The 9,191-nt window shown below is 41.9% G+C and overlaps 1 non-coding gene across 1 annotated transcript; it reads left to right on the plus strand.

The window, feature by feature from the left end:
- Positions 1-499: 499 nt before the first annotated feature.
- Positions 500-603, plus strand: LOC113251590 (U6 spliceosomal RNA). Its single transcript, XR_003314563.1, has one exon. It is a non-coding gene; the product is annotated as a U6 spliceosomal RNA (small nuclear RNA).
- Positions 604-9,191: the final 8,588 nt, after the last annotated feature.

The raw sequence follows: 9,191 nt of genomic DNA on the forward strand, positions 1-9,191 counted from the left end.
AAAGAAAAAGCTCAGAGAATTCCTGACTGTGACAAGAGCTAAGATGGAGATTAGAGAATGATGTGACAGACAGCGACTGTGACTGGGGGTGCAGGACCACCTTACACGGGGTGGCCAAGAATCACTTTGGTCAAGGTTATATCTGAGCTGATATTTGAAGGATGGGAAAGAGCCAGGCGCAGGACAGCTGGAGCCCTAGGGGGGAAGCGCTCCAAGAAAAGAGAGTGGCAGGTGAAAAGGCTCTGGGGCAGAACAAGTTCGGTTGTTCTAGAACACAGACGAATCTGACTAGAGCTAGGGGCCAGGGCAGAGAGGTAGAAAATGAGATCTGAGCGGAAGGCAAGGGCCAGGTGTGCAGAGCCGTGGGGCTACAGCAGGGAAGCCGCTGAGGAATCAGGGTGTGGTTGGAAGTGACATAATCAGATTTGCATTTTTTTTGAGTATTCGTTTCTGTGGAAATAATCATTAGAGCAGCAAGACCTGTTAAAAGGCTATGGTCGTGCTTGCTTAAGCAGCACATAAACTAAAGCTGGAACAATACAGAGATTAGCATGGCCCCTGTGCAAAAGTGATAGGCAAATTCATAAATCATTTCATACTTTTAAAGAAAAGGCCCAGGTCAAAGCAGGGAGGAAACTGATCCAGGAAATCTCAGAAAACAAGTCACCAAATTTTGTGAACTCTGCAAAAATGACAGAAGTGGGCACTCTTTGAGTTAGAGAAACATTTTTGAACTCTAGCTGATTCTAAGATTTCAGGAAAACCGAGTCTACTTAAAGCTGACAACCAGAAAATTCTCAAGGTCAAATCCTATGCAAACTTATCATAAGGAAAAAAGAAATAAAGAGCAGAATAACATCCCTACAAGTAGAGCACAGTAGAAAGACATGCCCACAGAGCAATCAAAATTGTAATTTACTATTTCAAAATGACAGATGTTTTTAAAAAGTATATAACATGTGAAAGAAAGCATAAATCAAAATTAGAAAAACTCAGAAATGAGGCTGCAGAACTCAGGAAAGTATCATTTTTTTAAAAAAAATTATTTCAAAATTAAAGACCAAACCAGAAGAAACACAAGAATGAACAGACACAAGAAATAAAGCTTTAAGAGACATAAAAGATAAAAAGAGGAAAATGGAAAAAAGTCAACAAAAAAATGAAGAAAGAGATAAAAAGGATTTGAGAGCAAGTAACAAATACTGAACATTTATTTAAAAGATTTTATTTATTTATTTGTCAGGGAGAGAGAGAGAGAGCACAAGCCGGGGCAGTGGCAGACAGAGGGAGAGGCAGGCTCCACACTGAGCAGGGAGCCCCATGAGGACTCAATCCCAGCACTCTGGTACCATGACCTGAGCCGAAGGCAGCCGCTTAACCGACTGAGCCACCCAGGCGTCCCACAAATACTGCAGATTTAAAATGAAGATAATACAAGTCTCTGAGGAAAAAAGCAAAAGCAAGAGAACAGAATGAACAGTGAAAACTATAACTCAGGAACACTTTCCTAAAATAAAAAGAGTTGAAACCACCTATGGAAAGAGCACAATACTGTACCTGAGAATATCAATGTAGAATGACCAAAAGGTAGTCTAAACAATTACTGGAGGGAAAGAAGGAAAGAATGAGAGAGACAGAGGAAGGAAGGAAGGAAGGAAGGAAGGAAGGAAGGAAGGAAGGAAGGAAAGAAGGAAGGAAGGAAGGAAGGAAGGAAGGAAGGAAGGAAGGAAGGAAGGAAGGAAGGGAAGAAGGAAAAAAGTTTTGGCATTTAGAAAAAAGAACACATAACTCATAAGAAAAGAAAGTTGGATTATCATCGAACTTTTCACAAAGAATACTTATCCAAAAGAAAGTGGAATAGCATATTTAAGATCCTTAAAGAGAGAAAGTATAAGTCATTGGTTTTGTATCAAGCAATACTGGCTTTCAAGTATAAAAGACACAGACACACTGTTATCAATACGCAAGAAGTCAGGGAATGCTGTTTCCACGGCCCTTCCTGGGAAATCCACTAGAGAACAAGCTTCAGGTACCCAAAGTAACCAGAGAGACAGAAGACGGATTATGAGCACTAAATATAGTCACCCGTGGAGTGAAGACCCAGTGAGGGTTCAGAAGGAGAGAGAGTCTTCAGTGCGCGATGGCTATATGCACTGATGGTACAGACTTAGCGTAACTATTTTTTTTTATGGGGGAAGAATGGAGGAAGCATAAGAAAAGTTTTTTTCAGCAGTCACATTGGTTTTAGTATTTTTTAAAGATTTATTCGTTTGTTTATTTTAGAGAGAGAGAGAGAGAGTGCAGGGGGGAGGAGCAGAGGAAGAAGGAGAGAGAGAAACTTAAGCAGACTCCCCACTGAGTGCAGAACCCGCCTTGGGACTCGATCTCGTGACTCTGAGATCATGGCCTGAGCTGAAACCAAGAGTTGGACCCTTAACCGACTGCACCACCCAGGCGCCCCTGGTTGTAGCAGTTTTATTCTGAGACTCTGCTGTGTGATTACGGGATTTTAAAAAAATAAGTAATTACGGTTTATACTAATTTTTTCATTCCTTGTGTCCTTGAGAACCAGCAAAGTAAAAGCTTTAAGATCTCAAGTTTTAATTGGCGTGATCAATATGAAATCATGAGGTGTTTTGTTACATATGTATAATTTTTTTTCCCTTTGGTCTTGTTAAGAGGACCAGACCCCAGACGACCGTCCCTCTTGTGGTCCTGAAAATACCCTTTCTCTCTACAAGAAGCCAGGGCTTCTTAAGGAAATGACTGATTCTAGCTCTGGTAGTCAGAAAGCCATCGAAGACTGTTAGGGTCACATCAAACAAGCTGTTTACACAGCTATGTGAAGGAGAGAGAAGGGAGATTAGCCAGATGGAGACCTGGATCAGGGAGGAGAGTACCTGTAAGATTCAATCCCAAACACCTTCCATCATGCATTTGGCGGTGGTGAAAGGAGCAGCAGCCCTGAATCCTGTGTGTGGCGGCCCCTGGTCCTCGCCAGTCCCCCTGTGGAGAGGAATCTGCCCTCTGAGGACCTGGCTCTGTGAAGAGCCACGACGTACGGCCCTTAACCCACCCCACACGGCTGCAGATCCAGTACCTAAGTCAGTCACCAGGACCTCTCAGCCTGGGCTACGTGGAGCGGGCAAACATACACAGTATGAACCCCAGGTTTCTTCCTTCCTTCCCTTCCCTCCGCACACTGATGCACTCAAACATGTTAAGGACGGAGTACCCTCAAAGCCCCCAGCTTCAGCGCCTAGGCCGTGAGGAACAGAGCAAGACTGAAGGCATGTTCAGGCCCACACAAGTGTGTGAGGGAGGAGACAAGACCCCCAAACCAGATTCAAGCAGAGCATTACCACCTTACAGGCGTGGTACAAACTGCAATGGGAGTAAGATTATCTGAGCACCTTCCTGGCAAAGCTGAGTCTTCACCCAGTCTCAGAGGACGAGGCAGACTGCATCAGCAGGATGCCCGTGAGGAGACCCCTGGAGCCTGGAGGTGCTCTCTGGTGGAGGGAAGGACCAGGGCAGTGAGAGCAGGCTGGGCCCTAAGACAAGGCTGGAGAGAACACAGGGGAAGATACAGAAAAAGGAGCCCAGGTACAGTAGGGCCTCGGTGTGCTGGGTGCTATGAAAACCTCTCCACCTCATGTAACCTTCCCAGAAATCTTCTAGAATAATCTCTGTGATCTCTAATACATGGATGAGAAAACTCAAGTGCATGGACATTAAGTACGGCTGGTCCTCATTCTTTATGGGTTCCGTATTGGGGAATTCACCTACTCACTAGCTTTATTTTGTGCCCCCAAATCAAGGCCTGTGGCGCTTTGCATGGTCGTGTATGGACATGTGCAGGGCAATGAGAAATTGGAGTTGCCTGGCACGCTCGTTGCAGCTGAGGTCCAGCAAGACAATGCTCAGCCTCATTGTTTCAGCTTTCATAATGGTTCAGTGTCCTTTCCGCCGGCTATTTGGTGCCACGTTTTTTGCATTTTTGTGCTTTTTGTTGGCAATTTCACTGTTTAAAAAGGCCCCCAAATGTAGGGCCAAGGTGTTGTCTCGTGCTCCTACGTGCCTGAAGCCTAGAACGCGCTTCGCAGAGAAAACACAGGCGCTAGATAAGTTCTGATTGATAGTGCTGCTTGCTGGGATTTCGATCTTAATGAATCACCAATACGTATTAAATAAAGTGCCTTTAAACAGAAACACACATAAAACAAGGGTATGTATTGATCGGCTGACGAAAATGCTCACCTAACCCTGCGTTTTCAGTATTTGCTGATTCAGTGTTCACAGGGGTTTTATAAAACAGAACTACCGTGGAAAATGCTCCAGAGCACAGAGCTGAGATTAGAAACCTGCCCTTTCCATCTGCTTTGGAAGATGGAGCTCCACGGGGCGCCTGGGTGGCTCAGTGGTTAAGCGGCTGCCTTCGGCTCAGCTCATGATCCGGGGGTCCTGGGATGGAGCCCCGAGTCAGACTCCCTGCTCAGTGGGAAGCCAGAACCCTCTGCCCCTCCCTCTGCTCATGCACTCTCTAAATAATTTAATTAAATTTAAAAAAAGATGGAGCTCCTTGCAGATCATCCCAAAGTAAATATGTTACCATCCATGTAGACATATGCTAGAGACCGTTTTCTACTAACTACTGGCCAAAACAAATATTATTGCTATTTAAAATCAAAAGAGTGAAAAACCGCTACAAAGGCAGGAACTGTGTAGCCTTTTCCCATCATCAGCACAACTTGCTCCCTCCGGGTTCAGACATGGTTTGCTCGCTTCCCAGAGCAACACTGGAAGGCAGCCCCAGACTGTCCCTTTGCAAACCCACTGACATTGCAGCTGGGTAGAGGCGGCAGTGACATGGTTGTGCGCCTGGCGTTGGGAGGGAGGGGCACGGGTTTCATACGGGACCAGGAGGCAAGCCCCACAAGTTCCCGGGGTAGGGGGGCTGTCAGTCCACAGGAAATGGCTCTGCTATCACTTGGGGCAGAACACAAGAGTGGCATCCCACAGAAAGGCAATCTTTCAAGCATGCTTCACTCACGTACCAGCCCAAACTATTCTGGGTATTTCGTTTCTTGTCCTTTTTTTTTTTTTTCTTCTGCAGACAATACAGCTTTGCGACGGAATCCTCACTGGTGCAAAAGCCTGTGTGTTGTTGAGTCTGATATATACGGAAAAATCTCCAGTATGACGAGAATATTAATTCATGTACACCCTAACATGCAATTTCATGCTTTTGTAAGTTTAATGTTTTTACAATTAGGTCCAGGTTTTGCTGTAATTCTTTTCTCAGAAGGGGCATTACAATGTGCTGTCTGGGAGGCCGTTTTCTCCCTTTAGCCATTAGAAGCTCATTTAACTACATTAAGGTCCTGCTGGGAAGGTATCTGCGAGCGTAAAAGAAAATCAAGACCCGCAGCAGAAAATGTTGTCCGCTCTAGCTGCGGAAGGTACCATTAAATACGTCGCCGCCTCCCTCGGCGCACACGCGTTCACGCAAACGCACACTGCAAACAACTTTTAGCTTTATTTAATAGATTGAACAATTCAATATTTTCCATAAACGGACAGGTGAATTGTAATGAAGGTGGATACGTGCTCCTGAAAATTTTGTGACTAATCATTTCATTACGATTTGTATTTTATTTAAATCTGCATTAGAAAACATGTTTAATTTAGTGTCTCACCCTCAGTTTAACAAGTTATATCTACTCACACACTGGAATAAAGCCCATCTAACATGGCATTTGGTCACAAATGAACTGTCAAAATTCAAAAGAAAAAAAAAGAGAAAAATCCTCTGAAAGATCGTATTTCGTAAGATATAAATTATAAGCTAATATATCAAAACAATTCTAAAGTAACAATTTATTGGATTATAGCAACATGTATTCATTGGCCTTGTCTGCAAAACAATGATAACAAAGATTAAATAACAAGCAATGTAACCTTACTAAGATCCTTATTTTTTGTGACCACATTTCCTATCTTTTAATTTTTTAATTTAATCAAACAAATTGGTATAGTTTATCCACCTCTGGAAGGAATTACTACTCATGACCATGTCCGTTTCTTACCAGAATATAACGATATTCCCATTCAGCTAGATGTGATAAGCCCATCATTTGGAAACAAGGAGTGCATTTTACACGTGGAAATAACATCTACAAAGTCCGCCTAGGAAAACCTGTTTGCTCTATGACTTACGACATTCTAGCCTCAAAGATAGTAAAGAATTAATCTTCAAAAAAATAATGCTGATAGCAATGGTAAAAATCCTCTCACTCATAAAAGTAATTTATAACTCAAGAGGCTTTACAAAGCCTCCAGGCAGAACTTAATTCTAAAGCTTTAATATCGTGTGGCTCTAACTTCGTTACATATAAAAAGAGGGTTTGTATGTATTATTCAACATCTCTTGTGTCTCTGTAAATAAACTGGTTAAATAAAGCAAAATATAAAGTAAGAGTCATGATGCTTTTATTCCTCTTACCAAGTATTTGATGAAGACATGGGCATCGATACATTCTGGTCAATGACATACTAGCAAAAGTATGGCAGGTATGGGGGAGACAGGATGGAAAAGTATGGAAAACAAAAACAGACACACAGAAAATCCCTCTTCCTCTGACATTGTGGCAGCTAGATGTGATGACTGGAATTGCTACAGCCACTTTGCAACCATAAGGACAAGCCAGGATGCTGAGCAATATAAACCTGAGTCCATCCTTTACCCTGACTTCGGTTCTTGAGCCAGATGTCTTGTTTTATGTGATACATTTGCTTTTTTGTTTAAGTCCATTGAATTGGGTATTTTCTTTTTCTTGCAGCCCAAACCAGACTTATGATTACAGAGCCCAGTGAACTCTCCCATTACCGTCAAGATTTTAGTGCTCGGAGTAGTCAAACCAGATACACGGTACCAACAGCATAAAGTGCCCAGCACATGATACTTGCTTGTGGAGATTTTACAATAGGAGACATGCATATAAACAGAAGGAGTGTTGCAGGACACATATATGGCATTTAAATAGTTAGGGGCCAAGAGTTTGCTACCGAATCCAGATAGAAAAATCCCAACATCCCCAGGTATCAGAGGTGAGGTGAACGAATGAATAATTCCAAGAGTTATGGTTGGAGGAAAAGTTCTTCTGGTGAGAAAAGTCATGATACAGAGAGGCCTCTTCAGAAATATATAGTGCTGTAACCTGTGCCAAGATCATGAGTGGCATGAAAGCACTGGTGGGTGTAACCCACCACTGTAAACTCCAAAGCCTGAGGTTCCCGCATGGTATAAAAATAGTTGTACTCCTCAAGATGGCTGACTGCACCTTGGGTGCCCAATGGCAAGAATGTAAATTCTAGAAGCATATAGCCATGCTTGGAGACATTCACACACATCATTTTTCATCCATTAGATTCACATGCAGTGAGTGATGCAGGACAAGAGTGGGCATCTCGTGAGGAGGGCTGCCCTAGGGCTTACGTCTCAACACGCAATCTTGTTTTATAGGATATGGTCACTTCATGTACCACCATCAGGAACAGCAGTTCTTCTGTGAGTGTATATACCAAACCCTTTCTCATTTTTGTTTCAGAGAAATAATATTTCCTATGGAAAGATACACTACAGACTATGAGGTTTAACCAACCCCTCCTCACATAAGGAAACTGAGGCTGAGAAAGGCCTCACAAATTTTTAAGGATCTCAAGCCGACACTAGAACCTAGATTTTTTTCACTCGCCCAAAATATCTTCTTATTCCCAATAAACATAATTATACTTATCCTCCCAACAATTCATCTTGCCGATATTATTTTGAATTTGAATTTTATATTCCAAGATGGTTATAATTCTGCTTCCAACCCACTGGGAACTCACTTGGTTTCTTCCGGATTCATTTTTTTATTTTTATTTATTTATTTTTTTGTTCAGTAGTGGAGCAAAGACTAAAACCCTGACAAAAAAACACACGAAAAAGCTATCTCTAACAAAAAGCTATAATGAAATGTATCTTCTCCTTGCTGTCCTCTCATAGTGCCAGCATCATCAAAACAGATTTTAGAAAGTTCAAAAGTTTCAGTATTAGAAATATTCACAGCAATTAGGCTTATTAACATCAGAGTTGTTCTTACCACACATGTATAATTTATGATCAGAGCATTAGTTCTCTAGATCCACAGAGATGAGATAGCAATCAGTGTTCATATAATGTAGACACAAACCTAATCATATTCTAAGTAGCCCAAAAGAGCTCATGTAATTAACAAAGCCGTTGCTTTCTGCTAAAATCGAAGGATGTCTACAGACTTCCAATGATAAAAATCTGACCTCACAAAAGCAAGCTTTATACACCCTGCTGTAATTGTTTGAACGGTGACACTGCGGTTTCAATGTCTCAATGAATTGATCTGGCACTCTCATTTCAAGTTGATTTAAGAAAAATTAACCGAAAAGCTATGTTGCCTACTGGAGATAGTAATGAATCCTTACAGTATAGGACAACCCAACTGCAACAATCTCAGAACGGTTTTAAAAGCTTCATATTTAGTCTATCACTTAACAGAAGTGACTGTTGTTAAGGGCTTGACAACTCTGAGCTCTGCAGAGATTTGCATTGTTGAATGAGAATGGATTGGCATAATTTGAATGGAGTGATACACTTAAGCTTTTGCCATAAGAATCACTTAACATGTGCTTATATCTCTTGGGTTGTGGATCATATTCTATTCTCTTTATGTGTAAATATATTTAGGAGGAAATAAAATGCCACTTCTCAATTTCCAGATAAGCTGACTCAGTTTTTAATTAAATTTCTCAGAGCAGTTTGCCAACCTTGGCATTTACATAGAAAACATTGATAATTATGTAAAGATTCTTAAGAGATTTGTTTAGAGGGTTTGGAGTTAAGAAGCACAATGCCAGAGAAAGGGCACAATTAAAACGGTAACGTCGTCTTATTCATATCACTGCTCTGGAAACAAAAGAGCACAGAGCACAGAAGTGAATCATGTGGCTTCCGCAGACCAAGGGAGAGTGAGGGAGCCACAGGACACAGAGGACACGTTCAAACCAAGGCCATGCACATTTGCACTTTTCCTGGGAAACTGTACCCTTTACTTCTGGGAAAATATTTAGGAAATAATAATAACTAGGGCTCTGGGTTTAGAGCTATAGCA

Source organism: Ursus arctos, unplaced genomic scaffold (genome assembly GCF_023065955.2).
Source record: "Ursus arctos isolate Adak ecotype North America unplaced genomic scaffold, UrsArc2.0 scaffold_10, whole genome shotgun sequence".
Lineage (NCBI taxonomy): Eukaryota > Metazoa > Chordata > Mammalia > Carnivora > Ursidae > Ursus > Ursus arctos.